The 25,290-nt window shown below is 41.0% G+C and overlaps 1 protein-coding gene across 1 annotated transcript in view; it reads left to right on the top strand.

Moving 5' to 3' along the window:
• The first annotated feature begins 845 nt into the window (after positions 1–845).
• St8sia6 (ST8 alpha-N-acetyl-neuraminide alpha-2,8-sialyltransferase 6) overlaps positions 846–25,290 on the top strand; it is a 182,351-nt gene continuing 157,906 nt past the window's right edge. Inside the window, exon 1 of the mRNA XM_087590272.1 lies at positions 846–986. The gene's annotated coding sequence lies outside the window, so the exon portion shown is untranslated. The remainder of the gene's footprint in view (positions 987–25,290) is intronic.

Here is a 25,290-nt window from a genome sequence, read left to right as displayed (position 1 = left end):
TTTTGTTGAAAATATTTTCTGGGCCTTTTCTGGGTTTCTTCTTCCTCTATTCCTGTCATTCTTAGATTTGATCTTTTCATAGTGTCCTAAATTTCCTGGGTGTTTTGTTTTAGATTTAACTTTTTTGATAGACGTATCCATTTTTCTTTATCACATCTTCAATGCCCAAGGGTTTCATTTGTTTTCTTTGTTTTTTGGATTTCTGAGACTCCATCTCTTGCATTTTCTTTGTGAAGCTTGCCTCTGTAGTTTATGTTCAAATTCCCCAAGGTCTTCTCCCCAGAATTCCCTCAGTTTGGGTTTTCTTTATCAATCCTACTTCCATCATCAATTCTTGAACATTTTTATTCATTTCCATACACTGTTTATTTGTATTTTCCTGGGTTACTTTAGGGGATTTACTCATATCTTCATACTGTTTGTGTTTTTCTGCATTTCTTTAAGAGATCTGTTCAATTCCTCTTTAAGGACCTCTACCACTTTTGTGCATGCTATTTTAAGTTTTTCCCCCTTGGGCTCCAGCTACATTGGAATATTCAGAATCTGCTGTGGTAACATTGTTGGATTCTAGTGAAGACATATTGTCCTGGCTGTTACTGATTGTGTTTTTATGCTGGAATCTAGACATCTGGGCTTGGGATAAATAGAGATCTGGGTGACGGCATCTGTTTTTGTGTCTGTTGGTGAGTATTTTTTTTCCTTGGTTTCTGCTTCCTCCTTTTGATATAGGAAGTTGTGGTGGCTATGTGCTGACAGGTAGGAAATTTTCTGACATCCTGCTTTCCTGGACTGCTCAGCTGGTGTGTTTCCAGGGTATATCTGCTAGTGTTGGAAGCTGGGTTGATGAGATAAGTTTGGGTTAGGAAGGTTGGAGAAGATCTTTGTGATCCACTGTGGATAGGGTCAGAGATTAATAAGCAGATTACAGTAGGTTTTCTGCCGCAGAGCTGGAAATGAGAGTAGGGCTTGGATTGGAGGAACAGAAGGTAAGGAGTTTCCACTTCAGACCTATTTGTTGCCTTGGGTTGGCAGGTGGTTCCTGCTGGGGTTGGGGCCTGGGACAAAGCATCAAGTGGGGAAAGGGAGAGGTCTATGGGATTCAAAAGAGATGGAACAGGGGGCAAGGAAGGCCGCCATAGGTGTTCTTCTGGATACAAAACTGGAGAATTGGATCTGGGAAACAGAGAATGGTTTCTTTTAATGAAAAGTGCTATTTATGCTCTACAATTTGGGCAGTGTGGGTATTCAGTTACGTTGGCTAGTGAATGCAGTTGGAACTTGTATGTACTCAAGAACCATTTTTTTTTGGATATATTCATAGCTCCTATGTACATTCCCAATACTGTCAGTATAATAGTTTCAAATCATTTTAAAAAAATTTAATTTAATTGTGTGCAACTTTAAACCCAAAGTCTGTTTTTCTGGGGCAAACCCTTTGTCTGCGTTTTGTCTCTCAACATTATCGCATTCCTCCATTACACTATGGAGAATGCTACTGAGAAATCTTTGCCCATCTTACTGTCTTTTGCTTTGGTTTAAATATTTTTGTCTTATTTTTCTCGTTTCTGTATGTCCCACAGATTTATTAAAATGTTTCCTGTTGACTACTCTGGACTGATTTTCAAAGGCGTCTTCTGTGTTCTGTCAACACACACCCAGATCTTCTGTGTGCCTGGGATATTTCCAGTTTATAGTGGTTGTCTCTGCTTTGATTTTCTTCTTTGGAGACTTTTATTCCAGGTGTATGCTATTCTCTTAATCAATCTTGTGTTGGTATAACAGAATACATGGGGCTGGGTAATTTTTAGAGCATGGGTGTTTATTCAGCTTGTGGGTTCGGAGGCTCTGAGGCTTGAGAGCACTCCACTGGCATCTCAGGAGGGTCTTTTCTGTGCTTTGTCAAAATGGAAGAGCGTGTGAGAGAAACAGAAAAATGAGTGACATCATCCCTTTGCTGGGCTCCCATTCCCTGGCTAGCAAACCATTCCTACTACAATGGCCTCCACCCACTGATGAGGGCAGTTTGCTCATGACATTCCCAGTTCAAGGTCCCTCTTAATATTCAACTGAATCTCAAACTGAGTATGAGAGAGAACCTCCCAACCACAGTTCCAAGTTTCCAAGTGACCATTCTTACATTTCCCTTCAGCACTTTCAACACGTTCACACATTTTGTAGCTCTATTTCACTTTTCTCCAATTCTCTTTTCCCATTTTCTTTAGGATGTGTCTCTGCTCTTCTCCGTGTCCTACTTACGTCTACATCCCGAACTCCTCTTTCACTTTGAATTCTTTCTTAAATGTCTTCAGCCCACTTTTCAAACCTTACCCAGGCATCCCATTTTCTGACTCCAAACCATGATCTGAATAATTTTCTCTTCTCTGTCAATCACTCAGCCCCAGTTACTATCGCCTGGTTTCTACTGTTTCCAAACTCTCAAAGCTCACTTAGAAATATAAGATTAAGATTTACAGTGCTGTTTGCTCTTGTCTTTATTATATGATTCCATTGTCTAGAGAAATAATGTTCTGCAACAACAATCCACCAACCTCAGAACTCTCAGGGCCTAAATCACCTTCCCAAGAATACACATGGAGCGACCCATGGCTCCTGCCACATATTGTAGCACAGGATGGCCTTATCAGGCATCAGTGGGAGAAGAGGCCATTGGTCCTATGAAGGCTCAATGTAGGGGAGTGCCAGGTCAGGGAGGTGGGAAGGAGTGGTTGAGGGGGAGCACTCTCATAGAAGCAGGGGGATGGGGAATGAGATGGAGGTTTCCAGAGGGGAAACTAAGAAAGGGGATAACATTTAATGTAAATAAATAAAATATCCAATTAAAAAATAATGTTCTAGAATCGTCATTTCTTAAGAGAACATGACACACGAGTCAACTAGCAACCCCCATTGTTTCTGGTTCTCCAGTGTCCCAAATAGCACAGAAACAGACAATCTCCTAGCTTAGTGTTTTAGAAACCCCATCCTTCGTTGCCAGCGTGCTGTGTTTGTACCTCAGGGCAGATCCAACTACTGATATCTGGCTCTTCTCTTTTGCCTGGGTATCTCTATTCTGTTCCATTCCCACACAATGCCTAACAGTTTCCTGTGGTGTGAAGACTTGCCCTAATTTTCTAAGGCGGCATTGAATGTATTAAAAATCCATTACTTCATTTTTATGTAAATTATGGCTTTTAGAACCATGAAGCGTTCCTTATCTTTAAATATATATACGGGTCTGAAAGTTTGTGGAGGAGCTGAAGTCTGAAAAGGCACTTCCCAATTTGTTCGTGTGGGCAATAGGCACCATCCGTCTTGTAGAGGGTAGACTTGGGATTAGGTACCATTTATGCTGTGGTTGGACCTTTTCCCCTTGAGACTAGACATCATCCATGGTGACACCAAATGCTTTTTTAAAATCTTAGCATCTTTACTCTCTCTGGTAAGAAGTCCTACACGTTTTAATAGTAGACTTCTCCCCTCCCATTGGACTTATGTTGAGGGTGAACTGGGTACCACCTAAGCTGAAGATAAATTCTACCAGATTAGGATTAGACATCTTCCATTCTGAAAATGGTCCCCTCTCCCTCCCTGAGCTTGGCACTGTTCATGCAGAAGGTTGAATTTTCTCCCTTGGGGTTGGTCACTATCCTTGATGAGGGTAGATTCTTCCCCTTAGGGATGGATGGTCACCTACTGACAACTCAACTTCTAGGCCATTCATTAAATGTCTTTTGCCTTTCCTCGGCCTTTCCTCTTACTTGAGAGTACAGGTATCTTGTTGTTCTTGGTGATTTGAAGCCTGCTCACGGGAGCGTCTTGCTTTTGTTGTACATGTCATTTATAGTTCTTGCTTTTGTTTTCTCATAACAATGACTCATCTCTCTTTGCTGAAGGGATACAGGGGCAATTTAAGGACAGTCATTGGTGCTGCTGCAGCCGCCTTTTGCCCACTGGTTATTTTGCAACAACTGGGGTGCTGTGGACATTTCAAAGCACATAAAACACAGGGTCAGAGTTTGTTTTTCTTTGAAATAGAATCACCCTTTTCTTAAATATGCATGATGTTGTTTGAAAATACAGTGAAAACCATGGGTAGGATCTAGAAAACTTATAAGGATTTCAGGAGAAAAGGCCACTGGAATTCATTCTCCTACCCCTCCATGTTAATTTGAAGAATTATGGCAATCAAGAAAATGCCTTGTAGACACGTCCACAGGCAAATGTGATGGCGACAATTACTCAATTGAGGCTCTGTCTTCCCAGGTGACTCTAGTTTGTACCATGTTACCAAAAACAAGCCAGCCCACTTACTGGACATTATTTCTGGGTGCGTCTGGGGTAGTGCTACAAAGTAGTGTATAAAACAGATTTTTCTACCTGCAGTGTGCATAGGCATCATTTAGTTTTCTATTTATTGCAGTACTGACCACTGAACCCATACCCTTGTGCACAGTAGGCATGAATTCAGTCAACTGAGCTATATCACAACAACACAGGCATTAGTAAAAGTGTTGAGGACCAGGATAAAACAAAAAGATGCCACGCACTCTCTTTCTTAGATTCAGACTAGAGCTTACGCCATTAGTTCCATGGCTCTCAGACTTGCCAATGCTGTTGTGGTTTAACTGCAAATCTTCCCGTCATCGTCTCCCTCACTTGAACACTTGATGGTTCCTCAATTGAAGATGCTGCTCAGGAAGGTGGCAGAGTGTCTAGGAGATGGGTCCTTGTTGGAGGAAGTGGGTCAGTGTGTGTGATGTGTATGGGTGTGTGTGTGTGTGTAGGGGGTGAGATGTGTGTATGGTCAAGCTTTATAACGGAGCTCTCCTTCCTGTTCATGCTTTATTTCTTGAGTATGAATACACTGTGACTTATCAGCTTCCTGTTCCTGTCACCATGCCTTCCCCTCCAGGATGGACTGTGTCCCTTCAGAACTGGGGGCCAGAACAAACCCCGTCTTCCATTAAGTTGCTTCTGTTAGGGCATTTCATCACAGCAATTAGAAAAAAAATGGAGACACTGGCTTCTCTGCATTTGAACATACGGAAAGCAGATCTCATGCTTTCCTATCACTGTAATGAGCTAGTGCTCTGTAATATATATAAAATATTTCTTATTTGTTCTCTTATTTTAATGAAGTATGTCAAATACAATACAAAGTGTGTGTGTGTGTGTGTGTGTATGTGTGTGTGTGTGTGTGTGTAGACCTGAAATCAAAAATAGGTGTTTTTTCCAGTCACTATTTTTTTGCTCCTCTCCTTGTTCCTGCATTTCCTTTTGACAGGAGAAATCCTGGATTAACATTTTTGAGATGGGTAAGTAGTCCTATCCTTCAGCTGGAGGCCATGCCTATCCACTGGATATGGTCTCTACAGGTTCTATCTCCCCTTTGCTGTTTATTTTGGCTAATGTCCTCCCTGTTTGGTTCTGGTAACCTCTTGGATCCCTGGCATCTGGGACTTTCTGGAGGCTACCCCCAGTTCCTCCTCCCCCACCGCTACATACCTACTTTCAAATTCCCGACCCTCCATTCTTCTCCCACATCCCTTCCCATATCTGAACCAGCCTCCCTTTTTCCTTCCCCCTCCTCTCTCCCTCCCAGATCCCTCTCTCCCTCTACTTCTCAGAAATTGTTTTCTTCCCCCTTCTGGGTAGGACTGTAGCATCCACACTTTGGTGTAATCTTTCTTCTTGGGTTTCATATGGTCTATGAGTTGTATCATGGCTATTCTGAGCTTCCTTTTGGCTAATTGAAACTGAAGGAAAGGCTGTCCAGAGACAGCCCCACCTAGGGATCCATCCCATCTTCAGATACCAAATCCAGACACTATTGCTGATGCCAAGACGTGCTCACTGGCAGGGGCCTGGTATAGCTGTCCTCTGAGAGGCTCTGCTAGATCCAGACCAATACAGATGCAGATGTACACAGCCATTGGAGAAGCTAGGGCAAGGACTATAGGAGCTGAAGGGGTTTGCAGCCCCATAGGAAGAACAACCAACCAGACCCCCCAGAACTCCTGGGTACTAAATCACTAAAGACTACACATGGGGGGACCCATGGCTCCAGCTGGATAAGTAGCAGAGGATGGCCTTATCAGACATCACTGGGAGGGGGTTCCATTGGTTCTGTGGAGGAATGTTAGGGTGCTCAGGCAGGAGTAGGTGGGTGGGTGAACACCTTCAGAGAGGCAGCAGGAGTGGGGAGGTGATAGGGGCTTGTGGAGCGGAAACTGGGAAGGGGGATAGCATTTGGAACAAATAACTAAAATAACCAATAAAAAATGAAAAAAGACCTTATTTTTTGAGACAGGGTCTGTCATTGAATCTACAATTCACTGATTTGACTGACTGGCCAATGAACCCCAGGGAATATCCTGTCTCCTCCTCCCTAGTACCTAGATTCTAGGTTCATGACGCCATATTTACTTTTTATGTGGATGAGGGCAAATGAACTCACGGTTGTATTCACGTGAGAAGCATGTTGTCAAACTGTGCTGTCTCCCGAGACCTATTTTCAAGTATCAACATTAATGCAAAAATATCCACAGTGAAGAAAAAAATAAACATTTTAGATAAAGTCGGAATCAGTCACAGTGCTGTGGGGAGCCATGTTTGAGCTTGAGGCAAAAGGAAAAACAAATCATTTGCAATGGTTCTGCCTTTGTTTTAAAATTGGATATTTGTTCATCATGGTTGCTCTGCATTAATTTTAATTTATTAAAATGCTGTGTGAAAAGCTTATTTCCTGGATTGCCAAGTGCTTTGGAGCACTCTGAAATTTGGTTGACTGAAGAGAGTACTTCACTGACTTTGTCCTTGTCCTGAGTCTGCTGCAGTCCTGGTCCTTAAAAGCTACCTCCCTCCTTCCCTCTCTCTCTCCCTCCCTCCCTCCCTCCCTCCCTCCCTCCCTCCCTCCCTCCCTCCTTCTGTCCCTCTATCTCTCAGCATTCCTGCTTTCCTATTTTAGTTACCTTCTTCCTCACTGTGACCAAAATAGCCAATGAGCACAATTTTAGAGAGGAAAGTTTTGTTGTGGCTAACGGCTTCAAGGAGGATCGGTTTGTGATCTCAGAGCAAGACCAGCTCATGAGGTACAACTTGATCCCATCGAAGCAGTCCCGGATGCTGAGAGACGTAGAGGCTCAGAGCCCAGAAGCATAGGCCAGAGGCAAAGAGGCCTACAATCTATAATCTAGTCCCACCGCCCAGCATCTAAGTTCCTTTAGGGAGGTTCCATCTCCTTAAATTTCCATACCTTCCCCAAACAGAGCCACCGTGCAGGGAGTCAGTATTCAAGCACAATTGCCTCTGGGAGACATTTTACCTTCAAACCATACCTTCCAAAAATCAGGGTCAATACGCTGGCAGAATCTGGCTTTCTTCTGCTCATTTTGGGCAGGTAGGGCTTGGTTTTGTCTGTGCCAGAGTCAAAAGAGGCTGAAACATGCTTACCTGCTGCCCGTAGAACTCCCAAGCACCACCCTCCATTTGTGGATTGCAACTCAAAGCCACTTCAGCATCTAAGCCTGGAGGCCATGGGACAGTGGCACTTCTTATTGCTCGTCTAAAGTCCCCAGAGTGCCACTAACATAACCCAGGTGTCCAGAGCCAACTCTTACAGAGGTTTAAAATAATAGAAGAGGAGAGTACTAGACTTCACAACCCGAACTGAGAAATAGATGCCACTGTTTTGCCCCTAGGGAATTCCTCATGGGCTGTACTCTCTTTCTCCACCTCTTCTCCTATTCCGAATATAGTGTGATGCTCTAGTAAGTAGTCCAACCTTTAGACAGTGTAACGCAGGGTAGTCATTTATAAAGTTCACATTTAAGAACTATGCAACCAAGATACCAAAAAAAAAAAACCACAAAATTCTGATTTTCAAGAAGGTTTGTTGTTTTCTTAACCCCCACCCCTTTTCATAGCCATCTTCAGTCACGTGCAGTTGTATGGACATTGGGATGGTTTGTATATGCTTAGGCCTGGAAGTGGCACTATGAGAAGGTACAGCCTTGTTGGAATAGGTGTGTCACTGTGTGTGGGGGCTTCAAGACCCTCATCCTAACTGCCTGGAATTGAGTATTCTGCTAGCAGCTTTCAGATGAAGATGTAGAACTCCCAGCTACTCTTGCACCATATCTGCCTGGATGTTGCCATATTCCTGCCTGGATGATAATGGACTGAACCTCTGAATCTGTAAGCCAGTCCCAATTAAATGTTCTCCGTATGAGAATTGCCTTGGTCATGGCGTCTCTTCACAGTAGTAAAACCCTAACTAAGACAGACCTGAAAGCCACGGGTTGGACATGTTTATAACTATGCCAGTCTTGCACATTTGATTATGTTGAACTGAGGAAAAGCACAAGAAAACAAGAAAAGGTCTGTGACATCTTGCATTGTGCTATTACAGAGGTCTCCATGTGACAAAGTACTTGAGGCAATCAGCTTTCTGAAAATATTTATTTCAAGTCATAGTTTCAAAAGTTTCAGTCTGCGGTTGTTTGGCAGACATTGTAATGGGCATTATCTAGCAAAAGAAAGGTGTTCACCTCATGGTACCTGAGACAGAAGGAAAAGAAGAAAATGAGGAGGAAGAGGAAGAAGTGACCAAAGCCATAATATTCCCTTCAAGTTCACATACTCAATGACTTCACTTCTTCCCACTGTCATGGACTGGAAACCAAGTCTTCAGCACATGGGCATTGGAAGACATTTCAGATGCCAGTGGTGACACTCAGAAGGGTGATTTATGACAATCAGAGCAGGAGACTAGGTCAGGGCAATGGTACCAGCCTTGCAAAAGCACCTCGTCCTCCATTAATTTTTCTTGCGTCTTTTTCTTTTCTATGGTGTGTTGTATTGACCCTCAAAGCACAAAACCTCTTTTGTCTTTTCAATTCTTTACAAAATTATTGTTCTTTCTTAAGATGCTATACAAACCCAGACACAAACCCATGCGATGTTATCACCATTGAGATATTTATGGGTACATACAATGTTCCAAATCCATTACATGTTAATCTGTATCTTGTCAATCTAATTGTAGGGATCTGGTATCATGATGTACAGAAAAAGAAAGCATTTACTTCTTTCCTTCCCCCTTTCTTCTTTATTTCCCCCTTCCCATTCTATTGTATATGATGCTGAGAATACAGCAGAGAATAAGATCTTGTCATTATGAAGCTTATATTTCACTAAAAACAGATAAAAATTAAACAAGAAAATATGTGTGTATTTATGTATGTATGTGTGTATTTATGTATGTATGTATGTATGTATGTATGTATGTATGTATGTATGTGATTAGTATGTCAGACGGTGGTGAGTGTTGAAACCACTTGGAACCACGACAGCTAAATATGGAGAACAGGGTGTGCTAGGGCACCAGACTTTCATACTTACTGTTTCCAACAACGCAATCTTTCTATCAGTTCCTCTTCCATATCTATTTTTACTGATATGAACAGTGTGTCCTTTAGATCATTATTTCTCTGTAAGTCATTAAGTCCCTTTCTTGCATGGTACAGTGACACCTCCACACTTCAGCAACACAGCCTGCAGGTGAGATAGAATCAAGTTTGCCTCTCAGTTCAGGAAGGGAGAGTATTTCCTCCACCAGACTCCCAGGGGTCTTCTGCAGAGGGAAAAGGTCAATTTCTATTGAAAGCCAGAAGTTTGGTTTAAGAAGAAGCTTTCAGATCTTGATGTAGTTACAGGGTGGATCATGTTTAACAATTTAGAATTGGTGGATATACAAAGCAGGAAGACAGAGGCTGAAGTGTTTAAGGAAACATAAGCCAACCTTTCTCTTGGTGGCCCTTGTGAAGTATTGATGGGTCTATCAGGAACTTTTTAATAATGAGCAATTAAATCATTTCCCAATGTAAGAGTAAACTGGCATAGCAAAGTTATGCTAATAAAGCTGTAAAGACAATAGGATAATAAGAGGTGTGTTAATGATGTCACTTTGATTATAATAATAAGTTGAATATATAGTCAATCTAGCATATTTTATTTATTTGTTGTAGTGGGGATTGAATCTGGAGCCTTGGGCTTGTTAGGCAAGCATATTGCCATTGAGTGACATTCCCAGCAAAACTAGAGTTTGAAACCTTTATGTAATTTTCTTTTTTTTTTTTTTTTTTTGTCTTTTTTTCGGAGCTGGGGACCGAACCCAGGGCCTTGTGCTTCCTAGGCAAGCGCTCTACCACTGAGCTAAATCCCCAGCCCCATGTAATTTTCAAACATCATAATATGGGCTAAATTTTTAAAGTTTTAAAGAGTCAGGTTTGAAAACTATGTGTAATGTCATGGTTATATGTGATTGCCAGTTTCTGTTCTGACATTTCAGAAATATCTTGACATCCATTCTCTTTTTCAGGTGCTTTTACAGTTGAAAATAGGACAAGAATTTAGCTTCTGCCCCATCCTAAACCTATAGAAGCAAAGTATATGAAAATGTATTGTTTTACACAGTCAAATTAATTGTACTCCAAAAAGAATAAATTTGAGGTCAAATATTTACCACTAGATCACTGTCTTTAGTTTTTAAACTTTTTTATAATACTGAGACTTTTGTTTTTTGGGTTTTTTTTGTTTTTGTTTTTGTTTTTTTTTTGAAACAGAATTTCAGTGTAAAGTCCAACTTGACCTTGAACTTACTCTGTCATCCAGACTGACCCTGAACCTGTGATCATCATGCCACAGATTCCTGGATTGCCCCCCCCCCACACCTGCTTTTAAACTTGAGCCCTGATTTTACCCGTAGCCTCACGTAGAGTTGGACCATTTGTGATGGTGTTGGTACTTAGAGAGGAGCAAGGGGATGGGGTTGGAAAGGCTTGTTTGGCAAGTTCCCCAAAATACTTTTAAAAATGCTCTGGCCAATTTGGAGAAGTGGGTCATAACTCATGTGTGTCAGACAGGGCCATCCATCCTCTTTGATGCATTTCAGCTACTGCACAGCTGTCAGGCCAAGGAAGGTATAAATCTTCCTACATGTTAACATTCACATTTAATTAATACTAATAGGCAAAGCTGTCTCGAGAGGGAGATGATATGATGGAGAGAATAAAGTCTGGGAAGCAGATAATAAAGGTAGTGTGTGAACATATTATGTCTAGATCAATCTGGTCTCACAGTTAATAGTATTATCCCCTGTTGACATTTTCTATAATTTGAGTTTTTTTTAGACGGGCTTTTCTGTGGTTTTTATTTTTTTAAACTGACAGCTCTACTTTTTCTTTGGAAAAGGTAGGAAAAAATTCACACTTAGACTCATCAAACTTCTTATGCAGGATGTTAGGACTGTTTCTCCCATCTTGACATCCATCAGTTTCATCCTTGTCCCAGACAGGTTCTTTGGGGCTTTGGGCTGTGACAGTGGCCAGAGGCTTGATTTCTAAATGGTCCTTGGGCTCAATCAAAGTCAAGTTGACTCAGTAGCATTGAACAATGCAGGCAGCCAGAATCCTTTGACTACTTCACTTTGCATTTTTTGTATGCTACAAAGTGACCTGAATGATGACTCTCTTCCAAAGCCCTTGAATCAGTTTCTATGTAGATAATGAACAGCCCACATAGATTTCTAAAAACACCCACAACATGTCCAGGACAGTCTGATTCTGGCTGTGTCTAATATGTAATGAGTTTCCGATGGGTGATGAGGAGGAAAGTTTTCTCAGACTCCTCACCCCACCCCCCACTGCTCACCCTAGGAATTAAGGAAAATCCCCATTAGGTGGCCATCCAGGGAATTTTCAAATGTTACTTTTTTTCAGATATGGTCTTACATGGTTTTGAGTAATTTGCGTTCATCTACAAAGGTTGAAATAAGTGGTCTAGCAATGCTTCATCTGGATGATATTTTTCCCACTCGTACTATAGTGATTGCATTTTTTCATTTCTTTTTAAAGACTAAATTGGCAACCTACTGATTGGGGAAAAATTCTTCACTAACCCCACATCTGGTAGAGGGCTACCATCCAAAATATATAAAGAACTCAGGAAGCTAACCTCGAAAAACCAAAAAACCAAAACCAAAAAAACAACAACAAAAAAAAACAACAACAAACAACCCAGGCAAAAAATGGGGTATAGAACTAAACAGAGACTTGACAACAGAGGAATCTCAAATGGCCGATAAGCACTTAAAGAAATGTTCAAAGTCCTTAGTCACCTGGAAACATGCAAATCAAAATGACCACGAGATTCCACCTCACACAAATCAGAATGGCTAAGATCAAAAACTCAGGTGATAGCACATGTTGGTGAGAATATGGAGAAAGAGGAACACTCCTCCATTACTGGTAGAATTTCAAATTGGTACAACCACTTTGAAAATCTATCTGGAGATTCCTCAGAAAATTAGAAAGAGACCCTACCTAAAGACCCAGCTATACCACTCTTGGGCATATACCCAAAAGATACCCCACCATGCCACAATGGCACATGTTCCACTATGTTCATAAAAGCTTTATTTGTGATAGCCAGAAGCTGGAAACAACCCAGATATCCCACAACAGAAGAATGAATACAGAAGATGTGGTTCATTTACACAATGGAATATTACTCAGCTATTAAGAACAAGGACATCATGAGTTTGGCAGGCAAATGGATGGAACTAGAAAATATTATCCTGAGTGAGGTAACTCAGACCCAAAAGGACATGCATGGTATGTACTCACTGATAAGTGGATATTAGGCAAAAAATGTACAGAACACCCAGGATACCATCCACAGAAGTCAAGAAGATTAGCAAGCAGAAGATTTCCAAGTAAGGTTGCTTCAATCCCACTTGGGAGGGAGAAGAAAATAATCACAGAAGGCAGAGGGAGGGACCTAGGTGGGAGAGGGGAGGGGAGGGGAAAGGAAAACAAGATTAGGTACAGGGGTGGGAGAAGAGGATGCCTGAGGGCCAGCAGAATGAGTGGAAATATGCAACCTTTGGGGTGGGAAGTGGGGAGGACACCTAGAAAGTACCAGAGACTTGGGAGGTGAGAAACTCTCAGGACTCAAAGAAAGGGACCTCAGATGAAATGCCCTACAGTGGAGAGAAAGGGAACTCATAGAGTCCATCTCTAGTAGAAAGACAGGGCATCACTTGGAGGGATGGAGTTGCCATTTCACAGTCAAAACCTCAGACCTAGAATTGTTCCTGTTTAAAACATCTACAGGGACAAAAATGGAGAAGAGACTGAGAGAAAGGTGGTTCATTGATTGGCCCAACTTGGGATCCATCTCAAGGGGAAGCTCCAAGACCTGACACTATTACTGATGCTCTATGGTGTGCTTGCAGTCAGGAGCTAGCATGGCTGTCCTCTGAGAGTCCCAACAAGCAGCTGACTGAGACAGATGCAGATGCGTACACCCAACCAATGGACAGCAGCTGGGGACCCTTGTGGTTGGATTGGGGAAAGGCTGAAAGAAGCTGAGGAGGAGGAGGATGACCCCATAGGAAGACCAGCAGTCTCAACTAACCCAGACCTCCGAGATCTCCCAGGCACTGAGCCACCAACCAAGCAGCATACACTAGCTGTTCCGAGGCCCTGACACATACAACAGAGGACTGCCTGCTCTGGCCTCAGTGAGAGAAGATGAGGGGTGGGATGGGGACATACTCTTGGAGATAGGGAGAGGAGGAATGGGATGAGGAACTGTGGGAGGGTAGACCAGGAGGGGGATGATGACTGGACTGTAAATAAAGATTAAAGATAATTAAAAATAAATAAGGATTGCCCTTTCTAATAACTTCAGGGGATATATTTTAGGATCTCTGGTGATAAAGTTTAATATCTAAATTAAGTATAGTGAGAGATTAACAATAACAATTACAATAAGATAGGAAAATTCTTATAACAGTGTCAAAATAGTTTTATGGCTGTAGTGTTTCTCTTTCTCAAGGTATCTTCTACTCTGATCACTGAGGTCTGGATCCTCATCCTACAGATGAAGAGTATTGAGGAAAAAGAAAGGTTTTAGTCAGTGGATGCAGAATGGAAAGGAGGGAGTTCTGCTTATAAACCAACTTATCAGCCCTAAGGGATTGATATGGAGCAGGAAAAATGAGGGACGCTTAGGCTGATAAATGGGAAGAATATTCCTGTCTTTACTGATGAGAATGGGAGATATTAAAATCATGGTATCAGGCAGGCATCTTAAAATCTTGATAGGGTAGAAGAGAGACTATAGAAGTCTAGGTCAAGCTAATCATGCGTTAAACTCACAGATGAAACTTCTTTTTCATACTATCAATATGTATTTCTACATACAGAACTGAGTAGCATCTGAACCAAAGGTTAAGGCAGCCTAAAAAGAACATATTATAAAAGCTATGATGCTTATTAACATTCATTGTCAACTTGATGGGATTCAGAATCACCATGGTAACGTGTGTGTGTGTGTGTGTGTGTGTGTGTGTGTGTGTGTGTGTGTGTGTGTGTGTGTGTGGTCTATGAGAGTGTTTCCAGAAACATTTAACTGAACAGAGAAAATGTACCCTAAGTGTAGGCAGAGTCGTTCTATAGGCTGGGGTCCCAGGATGAATAAAAAGTATACAGCAAGCTGAGCGACAGTATCATTCCTCACTTCTTGATTGCAGGTGTGTAAATATCTTCCTTAAGCTCTCACTACCATGAATTCTGGGTCTTGATAAACTGTACTTTCAAAGTATGAGACATGAACATTTCCTTCATGAACATTTCCTTTCTTAAGTTTCTTTTTCCTGGTATAATTTTTTTTTCACAGCAAGAGGAAAAGTAATCTATACAAAGGCAAAGACACCAATCTATCTCAGACTCTTCAGTCATGTGGTATTGAGCTCAGGCAAGGTAGACTCAGAAAGATAGGCAGCCAACAATACCATGATCCACACATCAGTAATATTATCTATAGCAAAGCATTTAGGGAATTACTAATGTTTATCTGCTTGCCTTCCAAAATCAGTCATCTTTAGAAGCCAACCAAGAGCTAGTAATGCTAAAGGGTCCATGTAGGTTTTCCCTCTATAACATTTCTTCTTGTTTACAACTGGTAGCTGAAAACAGGAACCGCCAAGTGAGGATAAAAGGGGAGTGTTGAACTGCAACACCCTCACAGATCTGCTTTAAAACTCCCCTGATTTTGGCTTCATTTTAGGAGAGTGGAATGGGACGGACTTGCTGCTTCTCTCCCCCAGTCACCCTTAAAGAAATGCAAAGAAAGTGTAGATCTGAGAAGCAAGGACAAAGAATGTGAACCTCCTGGGAGTGTGGAGGACATGGAATGAGATAGGAGGCAGGTTTGTGAAAGAACTGCCTGAGGAGAACACTGTAGACACATGGGTTAGAGAACAGCATCCAAACTGCTAATGCTTCCTCCTGTCTCGGTCCTGGGTCAATGGTTGCCAGACTCTACTGCAGATATCAGTTCTTTCTAATCCAGCCCTGTGGAGTGCTAGGATCTTTGAGGCAATGTCAGTCCAGAGAAAGATCCTTGCAGGAGTGAGGTATTTATGAAGGTAGATGGGAAGGGACCAGCCACATTCTCTGCTTCTCTTTGTTCCCAGCCTTGTAAATCTACAGAGGAGGCAGATTGCAGCCGAGGATGCTGCTAAATCATGAGACTTATCCTTTCCAGGAGTTTTATGGATGAATCACTAACCACAACAGGCACTCACAAAGTGCCAAGCACAGTGTGTGTGTGTGTGTGTGTGTGTGTGTGTGTGTACGCATAAACAAGACAAAACAAAAAACAACACCCAGCTGCTTGGGCTGTAGCAACAGAGGTACAAGCTGAAAGCCTGCCTGGGCTATATGGAGACACTTATAGCACCAAGACGCAGCTAGTAATGTCTAAATAGGGAAGGACGGAAGCTGTTGCTGATCCTTGGGCTTCTCTTCCCCTCCCATACAAGGTTCGGATACCAGACACCAGGCCTGCTTGGGGAAATGGTGTTTCTAAAGCTTCCCTTTTGTGCTTATTGGCCACTGGATAAAATTTCCTGCCAGAACTGGTTATTTTTCAGCTGCACTGAGTACTGTTCTTTTCTGAAAGAACATGCAAATTGGATAACACACGGTTTTCTTTGCATGAAAAACGCCATGAACGAAAGCAGAAGTGACAGGTATTAAGAAATTGTTTGACAATGCCCCAAACTGACAAAGGACCAACAATCAGAACACAGAATGCACTAAGGATTTCTGAAATTTAACTAGGAGGGGGAAACTTCAACAGGAAGTCAGGCTGAGACAATGAATAGGCAATTTACAGAACAGAAAGCCCTAAAGGTTGATACACACTAAAAAAGCTACTTAAATTCATTATTCATTGGCATTTAAGTTACATTACAATGAATGATTGCGCACACAATAGCCTTGGAAAACAATAGGGATGTGGACTCCTGTGATTATGCATGGCTGGTAGGAATACAAATTGGAAAAAAATCACGATACAGAACATTCTGGAAGGAAACAAGCAACTTGATCGTATGTGTAGTTGAAGGTTCAGGAGTACTACTCCTTACAGCTTCCTGAACATGCTCATGTGTAGTATTATTCAGAAACATGCTTCTGAGTGGTCATTTTTTCTCCTGATAGCTGGAAGAAATACAGGTATCTAGCAGTGGGTCAGAGGAGGAGAATAATGCTCTAAATTCTACTGCAGTAGCTTGTTGACTCACTAGTGCAAGGCACTATGTAAATACAGAACAATGCCAACAAGCTTTGAAGACAGAGTCCCAAATGACTAGCATAAAAAAGAATGCAGTCTACAGCAATGATAGTAATGCCACTTATGTAAAGCCATAAGAAAGACATACAAAATGAAAATCAATAACTTCGAAGAATAAGCACAAGCCGAAGAGTATTCACTGGATTCATTAAAAACGTTGACAGCACGGTTGTAGGGAAAAGAGAGTGGGCAAGGACAACAATAAGAATAATTAGATAAAAGGAGGGAGCCAGTCGTTCTCAGATCTTTGCCTGAAAATATTTGTTTCGTTAAAAGATTGGGACGGATTGGTTCATCAAAAGTTCCTAGTTCTGAAGAAACACAGGTACAGATAGGTGGGGGATGGTATAAGCACATCAAGTTGAGATGAGGGGACCTACCATGCATAAGAATCTCACTGAGGAGATTAATCATAGTTTTCTCTGTATTCAAATATCCCAGCCAGGAGAGAAGCTAACAACTCATGTCCCAGGAATTTCCTGAAACTTACAAGACTCAAGATCCTTCCCCAAGATTATGTGAATAATAACAGTTTCTTAGGAAGAGACTCCAATAGGCTGAACTGCCTGCAAACTATGCATAGGAGTCCATGGATGCAACTTCTGTTACCCATCCTAACATGGTTTTCAGTGATGTATCTGTCTTTGAGTCATCTATGCACAAGTAATCCCTTTCCCATATTACTATACCTAATTCTTGTAAACTCAGTTTCACTAAGATAGGCTTGCTTAGTGTTGTTTCTTTGGCCCATTATCAATGCTACAGGGGGTGAGTAGATATTTTTTAATTGACTCCAATGGAAAGTCACATGACAAGGAGGTAACTAGAAGCCAGGGTGAGTATCACCGTCCTCCTACTTATCTTAAGAAAAGAGAATAATTTTAGATTGAAAAAAATATATCCAAGGTCAAGTACAAAACCACACAGGGTCACTTTTCTTTCTTTAAAAGAAAAGATCTGTCACGGACGCCTGTAGTACAGAAGACAGAGGGGAAGCTCATTCTACCTCACCAGGGAGGTTCTGACTCCACAATTAATTGGCTGCACCTGGACTAATTTCCCCAGGCATAATTTGTCTAACCATGAGAGATCAATCTTTAAAACTATGTGAGGTATCAAATACAGCAGGGAAAAGAAGGGTTGAAAGGAAAACACAGTCATCCAATTTTAAAAATTATCCGTGAAATAGCAATATATGGTACCACACTGGCACAGTGCTTAATTTCCCACAAAAATGCTTCCTAGGCATTTAAGTCCTCTTTTTAAAAATATTCCTAAGCCTCAAAGTGTTATGATTTTAGAAGGCTCTTCCCAAAGCTGTGATTTTTGTCTGAGATTTTGCTATTGAAAACAATCTCACATCGAGAGTTATAAACATATGAAATCAAGTAACATCATAAAAATTGCAGAGCATGGCTGCAAAAGAGACTGGTAGAAGAGTTAAGAAACTGTAGACAATCATCTCATGTGGACTTCAAAGATGCCATGATGTATTACTCCATCAGTAAATACGAGCTAGCACTTAAGAAAACCATGCTACTTCGGATTCAGAAAATGACAAATCTTTTAAGTAAGGTTTTAAGGGGAAAGGTGGTGTTTGAGGTAGTTTTTTTATCGTTACTTTTATTTTTTTTTTATAGTCCAGCCATTGCTCTCTTCCCAGTCTCCCCTCCCACAGTTCCCCATTCCATTCCCCCTTCCCCCGTCTCTGAAAGGATGTTCCTCCCCAGTCCTCCTCAGTCCCTGTAAGCCTCAAGTATCTTGAAGGTTAGGCACATTTTCTCCCACTGAAGTCAGGCTAGGCAGTCCTCCATTGTATATATGTTGGGGTCCTCAGACCAGCTAGTGTATGCTGCCTGGTTGGTGGCTCAGTGTCTGAGAGATATCAGGGATTTGGGTTAATTGAGACTGCAGTTCTTCCTGTGGGTTACCCTCCTCCTCAGCTTCTTCCAACCTTTCCCTAATTCAACACAAGGGTTCCCAACTTTAGTCCAATGGTTGGGTGTAAATATCTGCATCTGTCTCAGTCAGCTCCTTGATGGGCCTCTCAGATGACAGTCAAGGAAGGCTCCTGTCTATAAGCACACCACAGCATCAGTAATAGTGTCAGGCCTTGCAGTCTCCCCTTGAGATGGATGCCAAGTTGGGCCTGTCATTGGACCGCCTTTCCCTCAGCCTCCTCTCCACTTTTGTCCCTGTAGTTCTTTTAGACAGGAACAATTCTGGGTCAGAGTTTTTGACTGTGGGATGGCAACCCCATTCCTCCATGTGGTGCCTGGATTTTCTACTGGAGGTGGACTCTACAAGTTTCCTTTCCCCACTATAGGGCATTTCATCTAAGGTCCCTCTCTTTGAGTTCTGAGAGTTTCCCACCTCCCAAATCTCTGGTACTTTCTAGGTGTCCCCCCCCCCACTTCCCACCCCTGAGGTTGCATATTTCCATTCATTCTGCTGACCCTTAGGACTTCTCTCCTCCTTTCTCCCATACCTGATCATGCTCCCTCCCCTCCCCTCCCCTCTCTCACCCTGATCCCGCCTCCCTCTACCTTCTGTGATTATTTTCTTTTCCCTTCCAAGTGGGATTGAATCATCCTTATGTGAGCTCTTCTGCTTGCTAAACTTCTTGAGTTCTGTGGGTTGTATCCTAGATATTCTGTTGTTTTTTTGTTTGGTTGGTTATTTTTTGGTTTTTTTAGCTAATATTCACTTATCAATGAATCCATACCACACAAGTCCTTTTGTGTCTGGTCTGAATCACTCAAGATATTTTCTAGTTCCATCCATTTGCCTGCAAAACTCATGATGTCCTCATTCTTAATAGCTGAATGATATTTCATTGTGTAAATGAACTACATTTTTTTTATCCATTCTTTGTTTGTGGGACATCTGGGTTGTTTTCAGCTTCTGGCTATTGCAAATAAGATTTCTATGAACATAGCAAACATGTTTCCTTGTGGTATGGTGGGGCATCTTTGGGGTATATGCTCAAGAGAGTTATAAATGGGTCTTCAGGCAGATCTAATTTCAGTTTTCTGAGAAACCTCCAGATTGATTTCCAGAGTGGTTGTACCAGTTTGAAATCCCACCAGCAATGGAGGACTGTCCTTTCTCCACATTCTCACCAACATGTGCTGTCACCTAAGATTTTGATATTAGCCATTCTGATTGGTGTGAAGTGGAATCTCAGGGTTGTTCTGATATGCGTTTCTCTGATGACTAAGGACTTTGAACATTTCTTTAAGTGCTTTTTAACCATTCGAGACTCCTCTGTGGGGAGTTTTCTGTTTAGCTCTATACCGCATCTTCTGACTGGGTTGTTCGGTTTTGTTGGAGGTTTGGCCTCTTGAGTTCTTTATATATTTTTGATATTAGTGCTCAATCAAATGTGGTGTTAGTGAAGACTTGTTTCCCAGTCTGTAGCTGGCTGATTTTTTCCTATTTATTATGTCTTTGCCTACAGAAGCTTTTCAGTTTCATGTGATCTCATTGATCAGTTCTTGATCTTAGAGTCTGAGCCACAGGAGTTTTGTTTAGGAAATTTCCCACCATGTCAATGCATTTGAGGCTCTTTCCCACTTTTTCTTCTTTTATATCAGTGTATCTGGTTTTATTTTGAGGTCCTCGAACCACTTGGCATTGAGATTTGTGCAAGGTGCCAAATATGGATCTATTTTCATTTTTCTACATACAGACCATAAATTAGACCAGCACCATTTATTAAAGACACTTTCTTTTCTCCATCATATATTTTTGGCTTCTTTGTCAAAGATCTAGTAACCATAAGTGTGTGGCTTATTTCTGGATCTTCAATTCTATTCCACTGATCAACCAGTCTGTCTCTGTACCAATACCATGCAGTTTTTATCACTACTGCTCTGTAATACAGCTTGAGGTCAGGGATTGTAATTCCCCCAGAAGTTCTTTTATTGTTAAGAATTATTCTCCCTATCCTGGGTTTTTTTGTTTTTCACATGAAATTGAGAATTTTTCTTTCCATGTCTGTGAAGAATTGTGTTGGAATTTTGATAGGGTTTGCTTTGAATGTGTAGATTACTTTTTGTAGGATGGCCCTTTTTACCATGTTAATCCTACTAATCCATGATCATGGGAGATCTCTCTATCCTCTGAGATCTTCTTCAGTTTCTTTCTTCAGAGACTTGAAGTTCTTGTCATACCGATCTTTCACTTGCTTGGTTAGAGTCACACCAAGATATTTTTTATTTTTTCATGACTATTATGAAAGGAGTTGTTTTCCTCTTTTCTTTGTCATCCCATTGATCATTGGTATAAAGGAAGACTGCTGATTTGTTTGAGCTAATTTTATGTCAGTCACTTTGCTGAAGTTGTTTATCAGCTGTTAGGAGTTCTCTAGTACATTATTTTGGGTGTTACTTATGTATACTATCTTGAGGTAGATTGTTTTTTAAGGTAGACTTGGGGATATAAAAAGAACATTCAACACAGAGGGATCTATTTTAAGAAAGACTCAGAAATCATCCACAGGAAATGGTAAGTGAGCCTATTATTCAGGTTATAAGTTTGGCAGTCCTAAGGATCAGTATAAGACAAGTACTAATACTGAGTACTGCTGTACATAGCTCTAAGAGGACATTCTTAATGGAAGATACTGACAATGTGTTAGCATCTGGAGGGACAAAGATAGTGACAAATGCAGAATGTTGAACTCAGGTGTCAGTCTTAATCGTTACAAGAGCGTGAAAGTTGGTTGTAGATCACCAGATGTGTTCCCAGTTGATCATCAGTTGAGAGATGTCGATGTATTGATTCCAGGTCAGGCACAGGACACGGCTTTGGAGGGAGTCTAAAGAAACATGTTTTATTAGCTATGCAATAGCTCAGACAGGACATCCGTGAAGTCAAAGGCTCTGTTTGGGTGTTTTAAGGGAAGAGGAGGGACATTTTGGAGGGGCATGAAGTGGTGGGAAGAAGAGTGAGAAAGAACCATCATTAAACAGGACCTTGGGAAATGTACAGGACTGCCAACAACTGTGGCATTTTGTGACCTAGGGAGACTGTCAGGAAGGAGTAGCTTGGGGAAGAAGAACAGGTGAGTTTAGGAGCTTGAGAGAGGTAGGTACTCATAGAAAATCAAGGTGAAGATACCCAGGAAGTGTCTACTCATTCAAGAAGCCAAAACTTGAAGTCATCCATCAAACAAAAGGATGTCCCATAAGAATCATAGTAGCAGGATGGGTTGGAGGACGGCTTGGGGGGAAGTGGCCAAGTGTTCTGATATGTTTCAACCTTCCACTTTCTGATTCCAACATACAACACACACACTTCATTAACAGACCCCTTAACTGATCCATATGTGACCTGAGTGAATTTAGGACAAGATGTATTGACCTGATTCCCTGTGAGAGCTGCTCATAGGTACTTAACACTCACCCTTCTCTCCCTGTAAAGAAACCATTCCTTTCACTTTCTATGGCTCATTCCTGTGGTGTGTGTGGGTATATGTACACAAAGAGTCAACCCACCCACCTCTTCTAGCTGCAGATTTTCATGAATAAGGTTTTATTTCATGCTTTCTGGGCTTCCTCTTTCTCACAACACCATTCCTGTGTAGGTGTCACCAGTTTGCAAATAGAACTTGTCTCTCTTCACTAGGAAAAGTAACATATAAGTCAGGCTTGCATGATCTCAGAAAAGAATGTTAAACTCTTTGCGTCTTCCAAGATGGAGATTCCCACAGGCTTTGTCATTGAAAAACTCATGATTAGACTAAAAAATCTAAATAATGCAAAATTTATAAGGAACCCTAATAATCCATGCATTTTGAAAGAGAAAGTCTCACAGCGTAGCCCGGGCTGGCCTTAAATTCATGATCCCTGCCTCTACCTCCGGAGGGCTGAGTTTAGAGTTGTGGGCCATCATACCCAGAAATAATGCATATGTTACAAAGGAACTTTCAATTTGTGTTTAACAGACAGCACCTTCTTATTTATCTACTCATTCTGCAAGCAAGTATTGTCCGTTTTAGTAACAGTAAGGTCTAATGTGTACAAAACAATCAACATTCATCCCATTTCCAGAGCCATTTGACTTCCAAAATTTAACCAATTTTCTTAAGTGAAATGACTTATCCAAAGGGAAAGAAGAGAGGGGCATCTCAATGGACAAATACTTTCCTACCACTCAAAAGGCCCTCAATTACTGGATTAGAGGGGTTAGAGTATTAAATTTATCCAACACACATCACACACACACACACACACACACACACACACACACACACACATGGTGGAATGGAAATTTTGAAATGTTTGTCTCAAAATAAGTTAGGTTATCCTGATTTTATTATTGAAATGCTATATATTCTGAATTGTAATTTGTTTAAAATAAATAGAGAAGAATCACAGAGAATTCTTCTGTTTCCGGTGGGTGGATTTTACCTATTTGGGGTGACATCCATCCCTTCAACTCTTCTCAAAGCTCCCTGCTGACTCTACAAAGTAAATTTCTTAAAATGTCAACTCACCATCCCCCTATAATTTTAAATTTCACAATCGTGCTCGCTTCGGCAGCACATATACTAATATTAAATTTCACAATCCTTGGTATTAAAAATTAATTCTCCAGATGTCCTTGACTTTAATTAACTCTCTAAACAAATTTTGGAGGTTCTGGCCTGTTCTGATCTCCTGATCTCTTCACCACCAACAAATTACTCCTATTTGTATGAACATACCTGACAAAAGGCCTCTAAATAAAATTCTTTTAATTTTTAGGCATTTTTTATTGATAGTATTGGCTGCAATAATATACCAACATTATTGTACTTATGTAAGCTATTTTTAGGAATAAATTTAAAATAATTAGGATATTAGTAATTCTAGGTCAGTATGACACCTCAGCACCTGGGCAACCTGCAGTGCGTGGTTCCCAGGAAGAAGAGACGGTATCTTCCTCCAGATCAGTGGACACAAAGGATAATGGCTGATAGCACCGATGGAGACAACAGAGATGCCTCAGTCCATCCCTGCTAATAACTTGCTCTGGGACCTGGAGAAGAAATCATCTCCCTTCCTCCTGGCTGGGCTTTCACAGCTGGAAGAGAAAAGGTAATGAGGCTTTGTTTGGATGAGGTAGGAAAGAATATTCCAGCTCTGTTCATCACTCTGCAGCAATCCAAACGCAAAGCACGATGTGGAGTCAAATATTCTTAGTACAACATTCATACCAGGTGTATGCCCGTGCGAGCTTGATGGAGGGAAAGCAAGGATACTCAATTAAACACTGTGAAAAGCAAACAAGCCTGGGTGCTGTGGAGGAGGTCGGGGAACATTGTAGGGCACTGGCTGAGAGAAGAGCCAAGTGTAAGTCCCTCAGAGAAAGCGGAGAGACAACTCTGAATTGTCTTTATTCTATCATTTTGGTTATGAAGTAACTTTAATTAAATTTATATTTTAATTAGATAGTCGTAAGGTGTTAAATGTCATTGAAACATCTTAATCAAGTTAATGAGGTGAGAAAACAGGGCACAGAATTCTAGCTAGGTCAAACTTGTAAGCTCTATTATCAAGACAGAGAAAATGTCTGGTATGGTATTCTTTCCATAACCCAAGAAGCAAGCCATTAACGTCAGGTGCCTTTGAACACAGGTAGAAAATGAGAATCGTTCAAATATGCAAAAACATAATTAAAGGAACATTTTTCAGGGGAAAATTAATTAAACCGAGTAAACATATGGGTTATCGCATAACTTAAGTGTAAAATTACCACTTTGCACATCATGTAGACTCCAAGGGAATAAGAATTCTAGTTCGTAACATAAGTGTTTTGGGACATTGCAGTGATCAAAGTATCGAGCATAGAGCCGTCAATCTTCAGAAAGTCAGTGACAGAGAGAGCATAGAAAATACTCTCAGAAGCATGACAAATCAAAAATGAATGTCCTTATCAACCATACAGGCCATACATAATACATACATACATACATAATACATATACATATACAATACACATATACATAATACATGCATAATAACTCTACACATAATAATACATATGTAATACATACATAATACATACATGCATAAAAGGTCTATAATAACATATTTCATTATCAAGGATTTCTTACCTAGTCATGACCCAGAACTTGGAGGTAGGAGGATGGAGTTTAAGTTTTAGACTAGTTCCAGCTACATTGAAACCCTGACCCAAATTTAAAATAGAGCAATAAAGGTTTTCTTAAATATCAGAATTCGGGTGCCACGCATGTGATTAAACACAAAATGCCTCCAAACTTTAATTTTCATCTTCTACCTCAGTGGGCATGAAAGAGGAAATATCTAATTTCTGTGCTATTTTCCAATCACAATAGGGTTCTTTGTTAATCCCTAAGTGACCGCCTCTGGTTTTCAGTTTGGATGGCCAATTTCCCATTTTTAGATGCTGGAAAAATTAAGATTCCTTATGGGCATTTGATTTTTCTTTTATTGTGTCCCCCCACACCCTCTCAGGGCTTTTCAGCTTGCTTTTTTTAAGAATTTGTTGCTGATCTAAGGAATCTATTTTACCTGTGGGAAGAAATGGTGAAATGTACTGTACTTTGAATAA

This window comes from Rattus norvegicus, chromosome 17 (genome assembly GCF_021556685.1).
Source record: "Rattus norvegicus strain SHRSP/BbbUtx chromosome 17, alternate assembly SHRSP_T2T, whole genome shotgun sequence".
Classification (NCBI taxonomy): domain Eukaryota; kingdom Metazoa; phylum Chordata; class Mammalia; order Rodentia; family Muridae; genus Rattus; species Rattus norvegicus.
This window is presented reverse-complemented; position numbering and strand designations above follow the sequence as displayed.